At 38.1% G+C, this 19,651-nt stretch overlaps 1 protein-coding gene across 3 annotated transcripts in view; it reads left to right on the top strand.

Moving 5' to 3' along the window:
- The first annotated feature begins 2,603 nt into the window (after positions 1-2,603).
- The window catches only part of SLC8A1 (solute carrier family 8 member A1), a 344,047-nt gene continuing 326,999 nt past the window's right edge, over positions 2,604-19,651 (top strand). For 2 of the 3 annotated variants that reach the window (XM_045189492.2, XM_045189493.2), the window contains exon 1: positions 2,608-2,672. The gene's annotated coding sequence lies outside the window, so the exon portion shown is untranslated. Of the gene's footprint in view, positions 2,673-19,651 lie in introns of all 3 variants that reach the window. The other variant, XM_024552884.3, reaches the window with a different exon arrangement.

The raw sequence follows: 19,651 nt of genomic DNA, 5'->3' as shown, positions 1-19,651 counted from the left end.
GAGTACTGATTATCCAAGCTAAGGCAGGAAACCGGCTCCCTCGGGCAGTGAACCTCACCAAGAACGTGCCACCTCAGTTTGACCAGTCTGAAATAGGTCAATAGATTTTGGAATATACAGTCTTCTTCATACCTTAGCTGCTCCTAACTTTGGTGCAGATTTCACAAGAGGTTTTAACTCAAGCCTGTCAGAGTGTCTGCAAATTCTTCTTTGAACAGAAAGCAGACACCTAGTCCCTGTTATATGTAACTATGGAGTCACTGCGGGCCCATGTATCAACCACCCCGTATATTAAATAAACAGCACCTTACACTGATATCATCTCGTACAATTTATGAAGATAAACCACACACAGCAGCTCATAGTATAATTCTAAGGTTGGAAGGTCAAGTGTTCTCTTGACTAATAGACAAGAAAACAGAACTCCGTGACATGACCAATGTCATTCAGCTAGTAAGGAACAGAAGCAGGGCCAGAGCACAATTTTTTACTTGGAATCCTGAGTTCACAATCTGGAATCCGGTTTTTGTATTAATTTTGGTTTTATTTTTCTTGAATGACAGGAAGTTCAGTGGTGGGTAAGTTCAGGGTTGTGACAGCGAATAGATGATGTTTGGTTCGCCTTCCTCATTTCGTAGGTCTTTGTCCTCTGCTTGTCCCCTCCTGGCCACCAAATGACTGCCACAATTTGAGGCTTCAAGTTTGCTGTCTCAGAAGGAAACAAGTGGAAGGGGTACAGGGACAAGAGGCCCAAAAGCTGAGCCTGTCAGGTTTTAACAGATAAACAGATGCTTTCCTGGAGTCCCAACCAGGGGACTCCTGTTCACGCCTGCTTGACCAAACTGAGTTACATGGCCATTCGCAGCTGCCAAGGACAATATGAAAAGAGTTTTACCTTTGGATTTCTAAAATACAAAAAGGCAAGGGGAGAGAGGACATTGAATGGCTCCTGGGTAAGGTCATCATCTGCTATGTCCATCACTGAGCTATATTTGGTCAGCTTTTTAAATATCATCTTACTTTTCACTAGATACATATTATTATATAGAGAATATATTGTGCATGTATTATATATGATATATTATCTAGATAATACATGACATAAAGTAAATTATTATATAGAATATGAAAATATATACATATCTGATTGGATTTAAATGAGAAGAGGTTAGACTGTCAGAATATTTTGAATAAAAAACTGCAACCTTGGCCCCTTCTTGTTCTGGCCTAAGCGCTTTTGCGCACATTGGTAAAATGCAGGACTCTTCAAACTCGCCATTCGTATGCCCATTTTGTACTCTTCTCTCTTTTTTCTTTTATTTCTTCCATAGAAATGTTAAAATAGAAACGAAGTAGACAGGATAACATAAGAACCCCTTACAGACAGGTAGATAGGTGTTTTGTCTGTCCCTCCTTTTTTTCCTCTGGAATTTTTAAAGCAAACATTTCATTTCAGTACACCAAAATGAACTATGCCTACATGCCTCAAATGTCTTTTCTCTTCTTCAAACAAGAGACTCTACAAGAATGTTAACATAATTTTGAGAAAAAAATTATCAATGGAAAAATGTTATTTGAAAATTCTCTCTCTTCTCTCTCTCTCTCCACTTTTTGATCTCTTGTTACACAGGAGTAACAGCAAATTTTTAAAAAGAGAGATTTAAAATCTGAGAAGCTAAATTACAAAGGAACTGGAGAGCTAAGCAGAGTTTGGGCCCCCCCGGAGGGGTACCTCTCACCTCTCTACTACACAGAAGAGGATTTATGACCCCCCTCCCCTAATTAAATTTTAGGTCACAGTTATGTGTTTTTTAAAGTATCACTGGCACTTAACAAATGTAGCAATTAGTATTCTACTAGGTTTACATTTGTGACATTAAAAAAAGTTTTCTAAATCTCAAACCATATGCTCTGTAATAACTTACTTAGTAGGAACTGCCACAATACCCTAAATGAGAAGCTGGCCTCTCCCGCTCTTTCAGAGATTTTGATTACTTTGACCTTCTGCTGCTACCTTATCCTTTAAGAAAATAATCCAGCATGTTAACAACTATTCCTAATTAAATAAATAATTTTGTATTTATTTATGCACATGCAATGTCGTCCATTTACTCAGCCATTCACTTATATATTCATTCATTCCCGAAACATGACTTGGGTCCCCTGTATATCTTATTGTTACAACGTTTAAGAATGAAGATCCTGGGACCCTAACCATATCTTTTTTTGTAAAGCTAAGCGAACCCACACCCTGAAAGCTCTCTGAGGGAATCAGAAACTGGTAGTTCCCTAAAGGTCTGGAGAGGAGAAATGTCAGTCTGAAAAGGGTATTTGCAAAAAGGCACAGTGGCAGGATGGTGGGGTGAGAAACGGGCCTGGCTGGAAGGCTCTCTATATGTGTATTTTTATCATCCGTGTGTTGGATGAAGCAGGGAGCTGCCAGATAGCTTCTTTTCGACAGCTTGGAGTTACTGTTGGGAACAGATCCATGTATGGAAGCGAAAGCCGAAAGGCACAGATAAGCAGAGATCCAGCTATGCAAACCATGTTTAGAGACACTTAAAGGACAAGCATCCCAGGTCCTTTCTTTCTGGTAAATTTGGAGAAGCCATCACACCGGGTCTATTTTCACATCCAGTCCACGGGGACCGAGCAGCCCAGGCTTCGCGGAGGTAGGTGCAGGGCTTTTGTGATGAAAGTTATCTGAAGGATCATTCGTGAATATTCCTTCCCAAGCTCTTGTCCCTGAGGGAAGCTGCCAGATAATATTTTGGGAGAAAAGAAAAAGAAGGAAAGATTTGAGCTGGGGTTTGTGACTGAGAGGTATTTAACAGCTCTGCCTTCACAAGACAGGGCAGCCCGGTTACAGAGGGAAAGTGACAGCGCGGAATCGCTGCCAAATATAATCCCTTTGCCCGGGGTCACTTACCGTTCAGATTTTTGTGGATGTGGCTCTCCCTCGGTATTGCCAGCACCTTGGGAATGGGCCACAGCTTCCAGTGGATTCTGATACTGTGTGTTTTAGGGCGCGGGAGGCAGGACTTGCCCTTTCCTAAGTTTGCTCCTCCAAAGCCAGCATAAACTCCTGTGTGGCTAGTCCTTCCTTAGACATAAGGAAGAGCTGCTTGTAAACGACATTATTATTTTTGGCAGCTGAAGTCATTTTTGCAGCGTTTCTCAGCAGATTGGAGTTTGATTACATCCTGTTCAGAGATTCTTGGGTTTCTTTCACAAGCTCCGGGTCTTGCACAAGTTGAAATTGCTGAAGCCAGCTGTAGGCACTGGACTTATCTCAGTACCTTTCACATTTTCTTGCTTTCTTTTTTGCTAATGACTGAACACGTGGGATATTGAGGAGAAAAATTTCCAAAAGCTATCACAGTTTTGTCATCAGGGATGTATTGGAAATAGTAGATTGTAGCTGATTAACAGAGGCTGTATGTCTCAGGGGTGCAAAGAAAAAGTATGGATGTGAAGAAGAGAACATTTCCATTAACTATATGCCTCTAGTCTATTTTCTAGAATACTAGTTAAGCTAGCCAAATCATGTCAATGACACTTAAAATGCTACTCCAGTTAACTACCAAATTATAATAATTAGATCGTTAAAGACATTCTTTAAAACTTGTTAGCGAAATCTGAGAACTTCTGCAAATATAAAAGTCAAAGGAAAAAAATTGTAAGTCATATCTGTTAAATGTGTATGTTTTTCCAAGATTTAATTAAAAGAAATTTTAGCCAAGATAATGGAATTTAAATTCAAGATTTCTCTTGTTGAGTATGAGTCTGTATTTCAAGTAGTATTTGAAGCACTCTCATTTAACTAAAAGTTTTCAATCTTATGACAGAGCATGAGAGGAAAAGAAGAAAGAAAAGTTGAATGTGATTTTTCCTTCCCCGGTGACAAAACATGACATGGAAAATTATTAATAAACAAGTGTAAGAAAATAATAGGATGTTTGTAATACTAACCAAAAAGATGTTCATTGGGCAAATTAGTCAGCTGGCTAACGCAATTCACTTATGGGATATACATGAAATGACTTCAGTTGTCTGGTGGTTTCCTTCAAGATGCAACAGTTCCATAATACCAAAAAAGTTGCAGAAAAAGGGAAAACATGGTCCTATTCCCATAATAATACTAAAATATGGATGTTTTCATCAGATTTTTCCTATTTATACTGAGAACACATTACATTAGCAACACATTCACGCTTACTCTTTCTACATCTCTAAAATAGACTATTTTACTTCACTTTTTTAAAAAGACAAATATCCTGGATATTATTTTTTTTAATTCAAATAAACTTATTTGTTATTATTTTTTAAAAATTTTATTGTTATTCAATTACACTTGTCTGCATTTTCTCCCCACCCCAAATAATATCCTGGTAGCTTTCTTGTGGCAGTCGCTTGTCATTTCAAAAAATGTCAACAAATTTAGAACATTTTTCTTTTTGTAAAATAAAAATTTTTAACAACTTAAAATAAAAGACAAATATTCTGTATCTGAGAGAGAAAGAGAGAGAGAGAGTGGAAGGGAGAGAGAATAAACTATGCCTTCTTTTTTAAAAAAAACTAACAGCAACAAGCTGTCATAACTTTAGCTAAAGTGAAACAGGCCTACAAAAGGATGGTTTCAAAATACTTAATTAAATACTACATATCAACCAGCTTTCCAAAAGGAACAGCACAGCAGGCGTTTTGGCAATTTTCAATAAGTAAAAGATTGTTCGAAATTATGTCACCGGTATTTGTGCTCAGATGCAATGCGCACATGATATCATAGACCATTTTCTCATTTGCTTACTGCCAAGTTCATTTCAAGTGTGTACTTCTCACCAGACATGTCTGCTCCCATTTTTCTTAGCAAAAAATCCTAGTAAGTGTAATATACGTGATAAAAATGACTTCCTGCTGTTTTTATATATGGTGTGTCAATATCTATAAAAAGGTGACAGCCATGCTACTTATCCTTTTGACGTCTGACTTCTTGAGCATTCAGTGGAGACTATCCATGGAGAAAGTCTTGAAGAGATCATATTTTGAGACGATAATTGGAAGTACTGACAGTCTTATATGAAAAAAGTGACCTGAATGTTCTGTATACGCTACAGTTAGCTGAGATGTAAAACAAATTCGTGGTGGCCAAGAATGATAGAGAAGTTAAAACGTGTCCTGATACTGTGTACTGCACCAATTTAAGGCTCTGTCTACACAACAGGGCCAGACCGAATCGCTCCCGGGCTGGTCAATGAGCAGGAAGAGCAAGTGTTTTATTTTATTTTTTTTAAATCCTCACCCGAGGATATGCTTATTGATTTTTAGAGAGCAAGAAAGGGGGAGAGAGAGAGAAGCATTGATCCATTGCCTCTCATACACGCCCCGATTGAGAATCAAACCTGCAACCTCTTGGTGTACGGGGCGATGTGCCAACCAACGGAGCCATCCAGCCAAAGCAAGGAGCAGGTGTTTTTAGGGGCTCTGAACACTACCCTGAATATAGGGGGAAATTCGTATGAAGAGTAAAAGTAGACATTGCTCTTCAAGAGGCATGGAAAACTTTAGCCCATAGGAAAGGTCATTAAGTTTCAAGGAAATGATAGCTTTGGTTATTCGTTTAAAAAGGAAATCCCTTTAGGAACTGTAAATAAAATAAATTTTACTCATGTGATTAAAAACTGTAGGACATTCAGACAAAGCACTGAAGATTCTAAGAACTTTAAAAATGGCCGAAGGCAGGAGACCAGGAGATGGCACGGCAGAGGGAGGAATTTGAAAATCGGGGAGGCTGCCTCCTTGTCTAAGGTCAGTCACTAGAAGCGAAGCTTCCCAAGACTCCAGATCACGTGGTTTTCAGATCAAAACTGATCTCCTATTCTGCACCTCTTCCAATTTCTTAATCTTAAAGTCACCTGATATTTTCAAGTGTCATGGCAAGATATTAGGAAAAAATTTCATGCCAGAAATTTTGTAGATGTAATTTTAAGGTATATAAAGTAATGGAAGGGGAACAAATTTTCATGGCACTTGGTGCTGCTGAGGAAAAAATAGACTTTCCTATGCCATTGACTTCTTCCCCTGAAATGAGTCACAGTTCTCAATTCTAAGTGCACACTAGAATCACTTGGGCGGGGAGGGTGATGTCTACCACACAGCTGATGGACTGAATGTGCTGATGGGGTCCCCACGAGGGCAGTTATTTTTTCAATATGCCCCATGATATTTTGGGGGCATTATTATCCCCTAGGTGATAATAATAGATATCTTATAAGTCAAGTGTCCATAGTATTAGTCATCAGAACATTTTTGAGTGTAAAAAGGGGAAATATTAGTAATTACACCAGACCAACAGCAGTAAACTGGGAATGTCCCAGGCAAACTGAGACATACGCTTGCCCTAATTAAAAAAAGGCCGTTTCAAGAATAAATGAGTATTGAGTAGGTGTTCAAAGGAAAGCAGCTACCAAATTCTGTCACCAAACACTCCGTTTATAACATGTTAATGGCCTATAGGCTACAAATAATTCTATGAAAGAATAAAATAGGGACTATTAGATTAAACCCCGGTAAATTGGTTCTTTTCTGAAGGAGTTCTTGGACTTTTTATTAAGTTAATTTACCTTAAGAATATCTAAGCACTGTTTATGGTATACAGTATTTTTCAAAGTCATTTGTCCATAGGTTTTATTTTTTCAAGGAGATAGTATTGTATGACTCCAGCCTTCTGATGAACTCAGTATGGGAAGTAATAAAAAGTAGTGTTCAGTGGAATGGGTGATGAATGTGATTCCGAGATTTTATCCAGAAATTTTAGTTAGATTGCTAGGCACAAACAATAACTGAGTGACGTGGGGAATTCCAAACCGCAATTTAGGAAGAGCGTCGCTCTGACTTAGCTGCTATCAGAGTGTCGAGTTTGTTCCGATCTCCTGGCGAGAAAAAGAAGCCTTTTCCTGTTTTCCATGAAAATCTAACATATGCTTTGTTCTTGTGCTTCTGTGGACTTCAGTGTATGTCTGGAAATTTTTAAAACTAGTTTCTTGGTGCCCTCTCCTTCTCCTCCAGTGAGGACTTGGGATCGGAGTCAAGGGCAGCAGGCCAGAAACAAACAAACAAACAAAAAACAGATTCTGAATTGCAGTTGACACGGAAGCCAGAAACGTGTATGAAAAACTGAAGTACGTCAAGTATGAAGGCAAAAGCATGAGCTCAGAAATGGAAGAAGTACCTAAACTTGCCAGGTAGCTACTCAAGCCGAAAGTTGCCCTTGGTCCTGGGGTAGAGGCTATTGCTGGTGGCTGACCTCCCATACACGCTGATGGGAGTTGGGCATGTGAGCCAGCAGCCAGAACGCTTGGGAACTTTCACCAACTTCTAGACATTGGCTTACAAATGATCCATAAATTTTAATAAACTACTTAAAGAATACCTCTTTAAATCTCTTCTTTTAACTAATACTTCCTTGGCAGGGTTTGGATTACCCTCCTCCAGGCTCCTATAGCCACTAGTAACAACAATAGCTAATGCATAAAGCATTCTTCTGTCCAGCTAGTTTAAGATCCCTTAATGTTATGAGATTAGGCTGACTTGACTTTGAACATTGACACTATATTGCTTATTTGCAATCTTACGGCTCCTCTTAAAATCTCCAGGGGTCCTCAAAGACTACTGGTTGGTTCAACATTCTTTTTAAAGACATTTTCATATATCAGAACATAACTGACTTGTGCAAAGCTTCTGAACAAATTTAGAACAGCTAGGTACTGGTTTACCATCACTTTTATTTTTGACTGTAGTTTCCCATTACTAATGTTTACTATCTATCCTCCCATCCACACATCCAATTGTCTATTAAACCCATTGCTGAAGATCCCCTAACTCATACTTAATATGTTCAAAATTAAACTCATTATTTTTACTATCCATCTGACTGACTTTTCTGGTTTGTCTAACTCTTTGATTAACCTTAAACCAAAAAAAGCAGCTTAGACCTTTTTCTTTGACTTGCTATCTCCTTTCCACAACAAATAATTCCCAAATCCTATAGTAATACCTCCTGAATGTCACTCACATCCATTACCACCGCTGTTTATAATTTATTACATGAGTGAGTGCAATAGCATGCTAAAACATGCCCTCCCCCAGCCTGGCCACTCCCAACTCTCCTCCACTTTGTTGACAAAGTGATCTTGCTAAGACACAAGTTTGATTAGGCATACATGTGTGTGAAATCTTTTAATCAATCCCTACATCTTCCAGGATAAAATCCAAAGACCTTGAAATTTTAGCCCTGTCTATGGCCCTAAACTTGCCTCTCTCTACCTTCCGATAAACATTCTTTGTCCCAGCTTTATCAAACTACTTATGATTCATTGCAGTAGTCAAGAGTGGCTCAGAGCTGCCTTTTCTTACATGTTTATTACCTTCTTTCTTCGGTGTTTTTGTTCTCACTTACCTAATGCTGCTGTTGCTTTGAGACTCAGTACAAGAACCATTCTCTCTGTGACTCTCTCCTTCCCATCATCCCGTTCTGATTCGTATTCTCCTTTGTGCTCCTGCTGCACCCTGCCATGATAGTATCTAGTATGGTCAACTTGTATTTGTCCACCTCCTCATCAGACCTCAGCAACTTGGGGGCATGTATTTACCTTACTCATCCTTATGTATGAAGGGCTTGGCACAGTGTCCAACATACAGTGGGGATAGTCCATAAATGTCTATCAAACAACAAAATGAACATGTCAAAATAATTCTCATTGGATAAGAACCAGAAGAAAATGTTCTCTAAGGAGTTATGTTTTTCTTTTGTCTCCCACATGCCTCAAGCAGGGGATCTATCCCTTCATCATTTAGCTCCAAACTGTTAAGCTAATTTTAAGAATCCTATTTGTTTTTTACATTCTAAGGTCCACCTGACTAACTTATAAACAGATTTTTGTAACATTACTCATTCCCCTTTTGGAGGATGTGTGGGCTTCAGTAGTTGACTAACTCCAAAATATACATTATATTTATTGAAAGGCTATCCAAAGTCACTGATCACAGAAGGTGGCAACCTCACCAGCCTCAAAGAGAGAGGACTTAACACAGAAGAGAGGATGATTGAAATCTGTCTCTCTTAGTTGAATATTCTCTTTTTAATTATTTTATCTTTCAATGTTCGCAAATATTCTGAGAATAACTTTTAAAAAATCAAGCACCAGTTTATCTGGTTATAAAGGGCAAAAACAACACATGGTGACAGTGAGAAGCTTCTATTAGCACTTTCAGCAACAATATCCAGATCTTGATCCAACTGTTTGAAGTACTTGCCATAGAGCAGTACTTTCTTTCTTTCAGAAAGTTCTGAGATGCTTTTAGAAATTTTATTTTAATCACACAATACCACACACCACTGGAGTAGTGCTTCCACTTGGATCTGGAAGCTTGTCTCAGTTTTCCAGTGTGTGCAAGCAAACAGGCCAAGTATCCCTAGTCGAATAATCTGTTTATTTGGAGCATTATGGACATGCCATTTAGATAAGATCTAAAAATTTAAATAGAGTCTAAAACTTGACTTAGGCTTTGTATTGTTCCATTTATTAGAATCAAAGTGTCTTCTAACAATGTGAAATAAATAATAATAAGGGTTGGGTGTCTCGTAATTGCTGAAAGAGTCTTCTCCAGAGAACGTCAAATGAAGCCCCTGAATGGGCCTGCTTTATTAAAAAAAGAAGAAGAAGAAGAAGAAAAAAAAAGCCCTGACCTATGTGGCTCAATTATTTGGGCAACATCCTGCAGACCGAAATGTTGCCATTTTGATCCCCCGTCAGCACACATGTCTGGTTGCAGGTTCGGTCCCCAGTCTGGGTGCATGCCGGAGGCAACTGATCAATGTTTCTCTTTCATATCAATGCTTCTCTCTCTCTCTGTCTCCCTCCCTTCCCCTCTCCCTCTAAAAAATTTTTATAAATACATAAAAAAATAAATGATACCATTTGAGAAACAATGTCTGGCAGCTAACAACTGAATAATCGCTGGGAGTCCTTTATGGCAAAGGCTACCACTGTCAACAAAGGAGGTGTGTCTTTAAACAGGCACTGGGTTCAATGTATAGAGATGAAAAGGTAAACAGCCACACTCAAAATCCTAAATCCTGGCTTCAAGTTCCCATTCTGTCCCAAAGCAAATAGTTAACGAGTCACTAATCTTCTCCAGACCTCTGTTTCCTCTGAGGGATGAGGAAGTTGTACTTCATAGTGACTGGAATGCCTTCTCGCTCTAAAGTCTGTGGTCAAAAGTTGTGTGAGATGATGAAGTAATAGACTTGTAAGAAGGCTCTGGTTGTATATGTTGGATTTTTACTTACTGAGACATCTGTGATTTGTTCCTACACCCACTCTTTGTTCTTGATATTGTTTATCATTTTTACATAAGTTGTCCTTGTCTTTGTCATCGGATGCAGAAATAAGGAGGCATAATCAGAAAAATAAAAACACAGTTTAAGAATTTGTTCTGAACTTGGACCCTTTTCTGTTCTCCTACACATTTAATGTAAAAGTATGTTGACCTCAGATGATGCTTTACTTTCAGACATAGAGAGAATTATGATTATTATTTCTTTTTTGTTACTATCATTTGAGCTACAGCCTCGTAAGCTGACATGCCAGAATCTGAAGGCATGTCCACTTGACACTAAAATCTGTGCTCTTTCTACCATATGTTTTGACTGGGATACTCAAATTGGCAGTTTTTATTATCATGAACACTAAAGAAACCATGTCTATGAAAAATCATAAGATTGTATAGCAAGTGATATATAACTTTACAACTTTATGTTCGCTTTGTTTATTATAGTGCATCTGTTACGGGTGAACAGAATACAAAATTGACAGATCTAGTATCAGCCTTCCAGTCATGCTCCCAATAATGTGACTTTTCACTTTGGTTTTAGATTCAAGTCTTCTTTTGTAAATAAATGATAATAATATAGACTTCACTGGTTTGGGGAGGTGGCCAAATAAGAGAATGGATGACAAAGCATATAAACGTGACACATGACAAAGAGTTCCTCTTTACTTTTCCCCTGAATTTACCTCTGTATTTTCCTTAGCAAACACAGCTAAGGTCATCGGCAGAAGGCGAAGCAGCTCTGCCGGTGACCGACACAAATTATACTCGTGAATGAATGACATGAATTTTTCTGAACATCAGCCAAAGAGAAGATGAAACTATATAATGTCTAGGTCCTATTTGGCTTTACATGTTATATTTATGATTTATTTGATTTCCAAAGCAATTTTTCATGCTTGCGTTTCTTCTTTGAAATGTGGAGCTTATTTTTAATGTTTGCACTAAAAACATTTTTCAAAAAAGCTATTGGATTGAAGACAAAAATGTCCAGGTCCCTGAAAGAAATTAGAAGTTAAATGGATGAGTCACCAAAAGGCGGTGGGAAGCCAGACATGTCAGATCCTTTCCTTATTAAAATTTGGGCCAAGTGACTCAAATATTTGATTGTAGTGATTGCAAAGGCCTGCAGAGGGGAGAAGCCACACACATTTTGGTGGATTGGGTCTGACCTTAAGTTTCTTGAAGCTGCAAAGAGGGAAAAAAGTATCAAGTGTTTAAAGAAAAAATCAAGAAGGAGAATGAGATATGAGAAAACTCCACTACAGAGACAGACAGAGTGGTTGTCCATCGACATAAATAATATGGGAAAGACTGCTGCATTTTGATGGAGGGAGGATGGAGTCTCAGCTTGGTTCTCCAACTCCTTGGTTCTGTGATCTTATTAAACTTTTCTTTTCTGGATCTAAGCTTTTTTGACCATAAATTAAGACCTTGAATTAGATGATTACCAAAGTTCCCTCACAACTATTAAATTTTATGCACAGGAGAAGCACAGATAACCTTTTTTTAAGATTATATTTATTTATTTTTAGACAGAGGGGGAGGGAGGAAGAGAGAGAGAGAAACACCAATGTGTGGTTTCCTCTTGTGCACCCCCCACAGGGGACCTGGCCCACAACCCAGGCATATGCTCTGACTGGGACTCAAACTTGTGACTCTCTGATCTGCAATCCACTGAGCCACACCAGCCAGAGCATCACAGATAATGTTATAAAATGTTATCCTTTTTATATTTTGTGTTGGTTTACCTTTGAGCCTTTTAACTTCAAACGATAAATTCTATACAGGGTGGTGCAAAAGGAGTTTTACAGTTTAGTATGCAAAACACAGAATTTACTCTGTATTCTTATTTATTAATAATTATATTATTTTATATATGAACAACTTTAAACCTACTTTTGTCTCACCCTGTATTTTAATATTGGGCTTTTCTCTCTCACATTTTTTATACTGAAATGATATAAATTGGGAAGAAGTATAGTGAACGACAGGGGTTTCCGAGTCCAGAGTTGAAAAAAAATCATGAATTCCTCGTGTTTCTTACTTGTAGATATTCTTACTCTGTATCTAGTTTACTACATATGTTTCTCTATAATATGATTAGTATCTTTGCCCATATGTTCCAACCAGATGTTAGTCATCATAAAGTTTTGCTGTGCTTTGTAATTTTTGCTTTTTTTCTCCAATGTTATTAATACCTCGTGTTCAATGTCTTTGCCAAACCGACATCAGAAGTCTCCCATTTTGAGTTTTCTCCTTAGACATCCCTGGTTACCTGGTTAGTTGTGAATCCGTCACTCCTTCCCACCCCCTACAAATCATCTCAACGTACTGTCTTGTTATATTCACCTTTGCACCTTCGGCATACACACCGAATTTTTCATTCATTGAAGATTCATTAAGCACCTAAAAGATGTTCATCTTTGTTTCCTTCACCCTTATTGGAAAGCTAGGTACCTAGGAGTTTCTAATCAGTCTTGAATAAGTTAATATATTTGTGTTTATAAACCGAAGCATAGTTTACGAATGAAAGATTTAGAAATACGAGTGGAAGATTTAGAAAAGCAATTAGGGGATACGGAAAGGCTAAATGAAGATCCTAAAATTTCACGACAGAATTTTTCTGTGCTTGTTACCTGCTGCAATGCTAACGTTCCTGTTCAGAATCTGCATCGATAGTCAAAGGTTCAAACAATACCCAAAACCTCTCTCTCCCTGCTTGTCGATGAGCCGCACGTTGTGAAGTCCAGCACGTTGCATCTGCTCTCATGAATATGTGAGTGCACAGCCCCAGTGATGGATGGCGTTTAAATGATGCATATTGTCCCTGGATGTGAGTAAAGTACCCACACAATTTCACCGGCTTTTCGCTGGAAGAGAAACTTATACATATTTAATGTCATCAAAGTTTTTATGAATGTGTCTTGAAAGGCAAGGGGAAGAATATTTTTTGTGTTTGTTTTTCACACAGATTTAATGGCACGGTGTAAAATGTTCGAAATGTCACGCTTCCCTCAGCCCTTGGCAACCACTTTTTAGTTCTTTTCACTTCCTTTTCTTTTCCTGTTTTTTAATCCATTCTTTTCCCTACCCTCTGGTAATCACCACTGTACTCTGTGTTACAATGAATTCAGTGGGGTTTATTTTTTCCTGTTTTATTAAGAAATAATCTGCACATTTCGTGGTATAAGCTTAAGGTATACAGTATAATGGTTTCATTTACATATATTGTGAAATGATTACCACAGTGGATTCAGCTAACATCCATTATTTCATATATTGATACAATAAAAAGAAAAGAAAAAAGGAGAACTTTTTTCTCCTAGTGATGAGAGCTCTTCAGATTTACTCTCTTAACAACGTCTGTGTCCCACAGCATTAACTGCAGTCACCACATCAAACATTACACCCCCAGTACTGATTTATCCTATAACCAAGAGTGGGTACCTTTGACCGACTTCCTCCAGTTCCCCCTTCCTCCGCCCTCTGCCTCTGAAAACCAAGTCTGATCTCTTTTTCTATGAGGTTTTTTGGGGGATGGGGGGGTGGACATTGTTTTGTTTGTTTGTTTGTTTTTAGCTTTTTAGATTCCACGTGTAATTGAGATTATGCAATATTTATTTTTCTGTGTCTGGCTTATTTCACTTAGCACAAAGTCCTCCAGTTTCATCCATGTTACTGCAAGTTGAAAATGATAGGATAGGAAGTTTTATGTTAAGTGTATTTTACCATGATAGTTAATAGATAGATAGATAGATGATAGATAGATAGATAGATAGATAGATAGATAGATAGATAGATAGATAGATTTTTTTGAAAAAAAGAAGTGCATCATCATGTGAAAGTAAGACCCCTCACTTCACATTGGGCTGTAAAATCTGAAAACTGACTTTGCAATAAGGTGCTACTATATTGGCTCCTTGGGGACCTAGAGAAGTGTTTATTGGCTAAAGTTTTGGGGTTGCTCCCGTGGGAGAAGTCCACCAACAAACATTCTGATTCTTTCCCTGCTCAAGGACGAATGCCACCAAAGGCTGTTAGGAAGCATTCAATGATTCTTGCTGGAGCCAAAGTCTGAGAGTTAAGTTCTGCGTTGGTCTCAAAGGAGAAGACTGAGTCTGTCTGTCCTTCCACCCTCAAACTTTCCTCTGTCCTCTCTCCCTCACCTAGCAAAGTGTTCTAATCCCAAAGTGAAACTGAATCTTCACCCCACTTCCCCTTCCAGAAGTATACCGCCGTCCTCCTACCAGCAGAGAGGAAAAAGCTGCTCTGCCCTCTTAGAGGAAAAATGCAGAATGTCAGAAAAGTGAGGGGAGATTTGTGGGTGGGAGAAAAGGTGTGGAACTGTGACCTTGGGAAGAAAAGATCCTCCTGTTTCCTCTGCCTCATACTTATTAGGATCCACTTCCCACTCAGCTCCTGATCGATAGTCACGTTGACCACAGGAGACACTTTTACATGTTTATTTATTTTTGGTTTAGAAGACTCCTATGGTCCTGGTTAAGCCGAGCAAAATTTGAGGCAAATCATTCCCTTGTTTTACAGATGGTGAAACTGAACCGACAGACCTGATTTCTAATTCTGTTTTTCTTATAAATTACTAGGAACATGTTACCTTCGACAGGTTTGCTTAGTTCCCTAAGCTCCATGTCCTCTCTGTAAAACAGGATTCCAATAACCTAGGAGGTTGATGCAACAGTTACATGTGTTTGCAAAGCACTTAACGCGATGCCTGACACAGAGTAAGCCCTCAGTCAATGACAGTTATTATCATCAGAGTGTTACTGTTACTACGATTATGATTATCTTGGGGGATTCTGGCAGCCTTCTACTTCCAAGCCCAATATTCTCTCCACTGTCACGGAACCAGAGCCCCATATGGCGTTGCTGTCTACCTCGTGCAGATGGATGGCTCGGTCCTAGCGCGGTGTATATCCTCCATCCACCCTCTGTTATGTTACCATGACCGGACCCCCTATGGACATAATAAGAATTCTAAGACATGAGCACAACCCTGAAAAATCTCAGCCAGGTGAAGAAATCAAATTACTCTACATAATACTAAAATGACACAAGAAGAACTCTCATAAACTTAAGTAACTTTGAAAAGTGAAGATGATTTGGGTGGGAGGAAAAAAAAATAGGTATGAGGAGATTAATGGTTTAAGTGCAAAAATGTTTGATTTTCTGTTCCTCCTCCCCAACCCCCAACCCCCAACCTTTGGTTACTTAATTTAAAAAAAAAAAAAAACAGTTGGTTTTGTTCAAAAGCACACTGTCATATGAGACTTCCCTTTTAACAGTTAAAAGGGAACATGTTCATTCCTTCCATGTGCTGAACAGGCTTTCAAAATACAACCCCCAAACCTTAAGAATTGTGTTTCAAGAGAATTTGCCTGCACGTTCGCATCCTGTGAAATGAGATGGCAAGAGTCAACCCTAAGAGCATTTTGATGGATTCGGATCTCTTCAGTTCTGTCTCGTGGCAATTCCCTGGCATTTATAGTCTTCCACTAACTTTCTCAGTGATCTTGAGGGAGAGCAGAGAAGAGGAATAGGGAGGAGAAAAGCTTCCCTTTCTTTCAGTCTATTTCTGTCCACCGGAGGTGTCCCCCTTGTGGTGACAGCAAAGGCTAGCCTTGCTAACCCTGTGCTAAATCGCACGTGTACAAAGACCTTTAGTTTTCTGTCTATTTACTCTTTAATAGCTCTTGCTCCTAAAAAGTTAAACTTTTATTCAAATACTCATGCTGATCTGAAAGTTAATGCTAAACTCAAAGCCAGATATGCAGTCAGCTGGCTTTGAACTTTTTAACCTCCCTTATTATTATTTTGAAATCCTCCTTCCCTGGGACTGGCTGTATTGCTTTTCCATGAAGTAGTATCAGAGCTTAAGATGGTGTTATCCGCCCCCATTGACAATTTACTTACTGGAGCATGAAAAAGGACTTAAGCACAGTGTCTGTTTCGGCCGTGGCTGACCATTAAGCTTTCTCACTTACGCAACCCGGCTCTGCGTCTTCGGCTGCGCTGGGAAAACCAGTCTAAGTCAGCAGGCGCTGCCGTGGGCTTCTTGCACTCCGGTTCCTCTCTCCTTGGAGTCAGAGTAAACACTAAGGTAGTGAGAGTTGGCAGTTTGGCTTATTTTTAAGGAAGTTCCTCAGCTGAACTTCTGGTTCTCTGTTTTGAGCAGAAGAGTAGGAATAAATTTTTTTCCTCTCTCTATTATGTTGATATATCCAATGATCTCCAAAATGTCAGGAATGGTAAAGATTTACATGCTGCTTTATTCCAGCAAAATAAAGGGCAATTAAGAGCTCTGAGATCATCGTTTTATAAAGGAAATCCAAACCAGACATTCTGTTACTGGAGAATTTAAAAAAGATAGAACAATGTGGACTATTTCTCTCAATCAGCTCTCTTCTATAACTGAAGCTAAAGGCAAAATGTATGGTGTGGATTTAAAGTGCTGAAACCTGTCAGATACTGAGAAGGTCTGAGTAGTGGTGAATCAGTGTTTAACAGCACAGATTTCTCCTTCTACGTAGTTCATCTCTAATGCCACCTCCTCAAGGAAGCCCGACAGTCTGTGCTTTTCACTACTGGCAACTCAATAGCCTGGAATACTTCCTACCTATAGCACATGTTTGATTGAATAATTGAAAAAATAAAATGGATATTTCAAAAATACTCAGTTTATGTATGCCACCTTCTTCTCAAAAATAATTTAGGCAACTTTTATTGAAGGTAATGTTATATACAACAGGTTAGGATGATACTAATAGAAGACCTCATTAATATAGTGAAGCATATTTTAAATTGGAAAAATATTTTTCGGCATATTTTCCCATTTTCTACTATTCTTTCTAACTTTTACTCATTGGCATGTCTTCATCTGTGTTTTCCAAACATGTAACAATTTTAAAAAATCAAACACAGAATGGTTCATATATATAACTCATCATGGAGTCTGAGAATTACTAGTTAGAAACAGGGATATATCTTATTGTCTATGGCAAAATTATGTTTTCGAGGACATAATCGAAGACCTGACTATGCGGAAATAAATTCCACCATTTATATGTGACACTCAGACAGGAGTAGAGGACATCACTACTCTCTTCCACAGTCTATGTTATTTCTCTTATGTTGTAGTGTATTTTCTTGGCAGACATTCCTTGAACAAATTCGTTGGTAACTGTTTAAAAATTTGTAGCATAAGCAATTCTGTTGTTTTATATCTCTAGCCTGTCAACATGGAGAAGGGGAGGCAGACACTTAGATCATGTCAAAGGAATGGTTGATTGATTTATTATCATTGACAATTGTGAAAGGAAATGAATTGATAAAATATAACTGTGCCTCCATTAATTATTGGGCTGTCGATTTTTTATGGCATTGGACAAAGTCTAACTAATGAAAACTGTGTTTTTATCATGCCCTGTGATGTCAGGACAAAGTGCCAGTAAGTTAATAGTGAATCTTGGGATCCTTATGAAGCTCATAGAACACAAAACTTCTGCTGCTCGAAGCATTAAATCAATCATCTGAGAACACTGTACTCACGTTAGACACCACATTTCTAAAGCATCAATAAACTATAACTGACCAGGTAGGCAAAACATCTGTGAAGATTTCAGTGACAAGCAGGTGAAGGAGGCACAGATGTTTACATTTGAGAAGACATAAGAGCTTTCTTCCAATACAGAAAGGTCCATCATACAAAAGTTGAGGGTTTTGTTTAGATTGCAACAACACCCATAGGAGACTTTATAGGATGGAAAAGTTCAGAACATAAAGAACTTTGCAATAATGAGAGGTGTAGCAAAGGGTTGGGCATTTTTGCAAACAAATGAGAAGTGACTTTCTCTAGGTTGATTAAAGGTGTTCAAAGAATGTCAGACAACTAATTTGCAGATCAGTTACTGAAGGGATGTTTTATTACAAAAGAATTTGGACTGTGTAGTCTTTAAGGGCACTTCTATCTCAAATTATTTAGAATTATCTGATTAGCTGGTATGTTGCAAGTAATCAAAAAAATGTAAAATTCAGAAGATAAATTTAGCTTCACATGTAACAGGTGAAAACAAATACTTATTGAATGAATAAAGGAGATTTATTCTTAAGGGTCCTGGAGTAGGAAGTTGGCAATCTCGGGTGAGGAAGACTAGTATGTTGGCCAGGAAAAATGGCCCCAACTCAAACTATGGCTCTTGTATCATTTGCACAGTGAAGGGAAGCACCAAGTCGATTCTTAATTATTATTTTTCAAGTTCCTTCATTCATGCAATCATTTATCAAGTACCTCACCTGGCTCAGGTAATGTGCTAGGTGCACCCACTTTGTACTGTGCTAGACTCTAAGAACACCAGAGTGAACATTCTCTGCCTTCGATGACCTTACACCACAGTGCAGAGCTAGACATTAATCAGAAATTATACTCATAATAATTTGCACTCATTACACTTATGCTAAGTGTATTTCTAGAAATAGACGGCATGAAGTAGGGGACCTGAGCTTGTCTGGGTGATCAGGGAAAGTTTTCTTAAGGAAATGACATGGACCTGAGTTATGAGAAAATAGCCACTAAATTTTATAGCACTTATAGAATGAAGATAGCAGTTCTAAACCAACAAGTGAAAATGCATAAATATAGACAAGAGAAAAGGATGTAATACCATGGCAAGACAGGTTAAATATATATATATATATATATACACACACACACACACATATACACACACATATACACACATATGTGTGTGTGTGTGTATATATATATATAGTTTACGGAAGTCATATGTTATTTATACTATGTCATCATCATATATAACCTGCTCTCCAATAAAGAAATTATCCAACAAGACATTTGTAGTAAGAATACTTGCCCAGCAGGTGAAGAATTACATTTAGCAAAATTGGGGCTCAATATTAGTGAAACATTCTGAAATATCCCTTCCACCTCTAAAATTATGATATCTATGAGACAACCAAAAATGCAATTAAGAGAAATATGTAAAATGTTTGACTTCCAATCATGAACATTAAAATTTCAAGTATTGGATATGGGAGCCATATTTTAGAGTCTATGTCATTTTCCACAGTATTGATTACTTAACAGGACTTTATAAATAATTATTGAGCAATTGATTCTTTCTCTAAGAATCAATGATTGGGTTGAATTATTCATTCATTTAGAAGAAATAGATTTTCTCTTTTCTCAGAGACAGTGTTTTGTTAGTTTACTTAATATTTA

The sequence above is a fragment of the Desmodus rotundus genome, chromosome 5, assembly GCF_022682495.2.
Source record: "Desmodus rotundus isolate HL8 chromosome 5, HLdesRot8A.1, whole genome shotgun sequence".
Lineage (NCBI taxonomy): Eukaryota > Metazoa > Chordata > Mammalia > Chiroptera > Phyllostomidae > Desmodus > Desmodus rotundus.
This window is presented reverse-complemented; position numbering and strand designations above follow the sequence as displayed.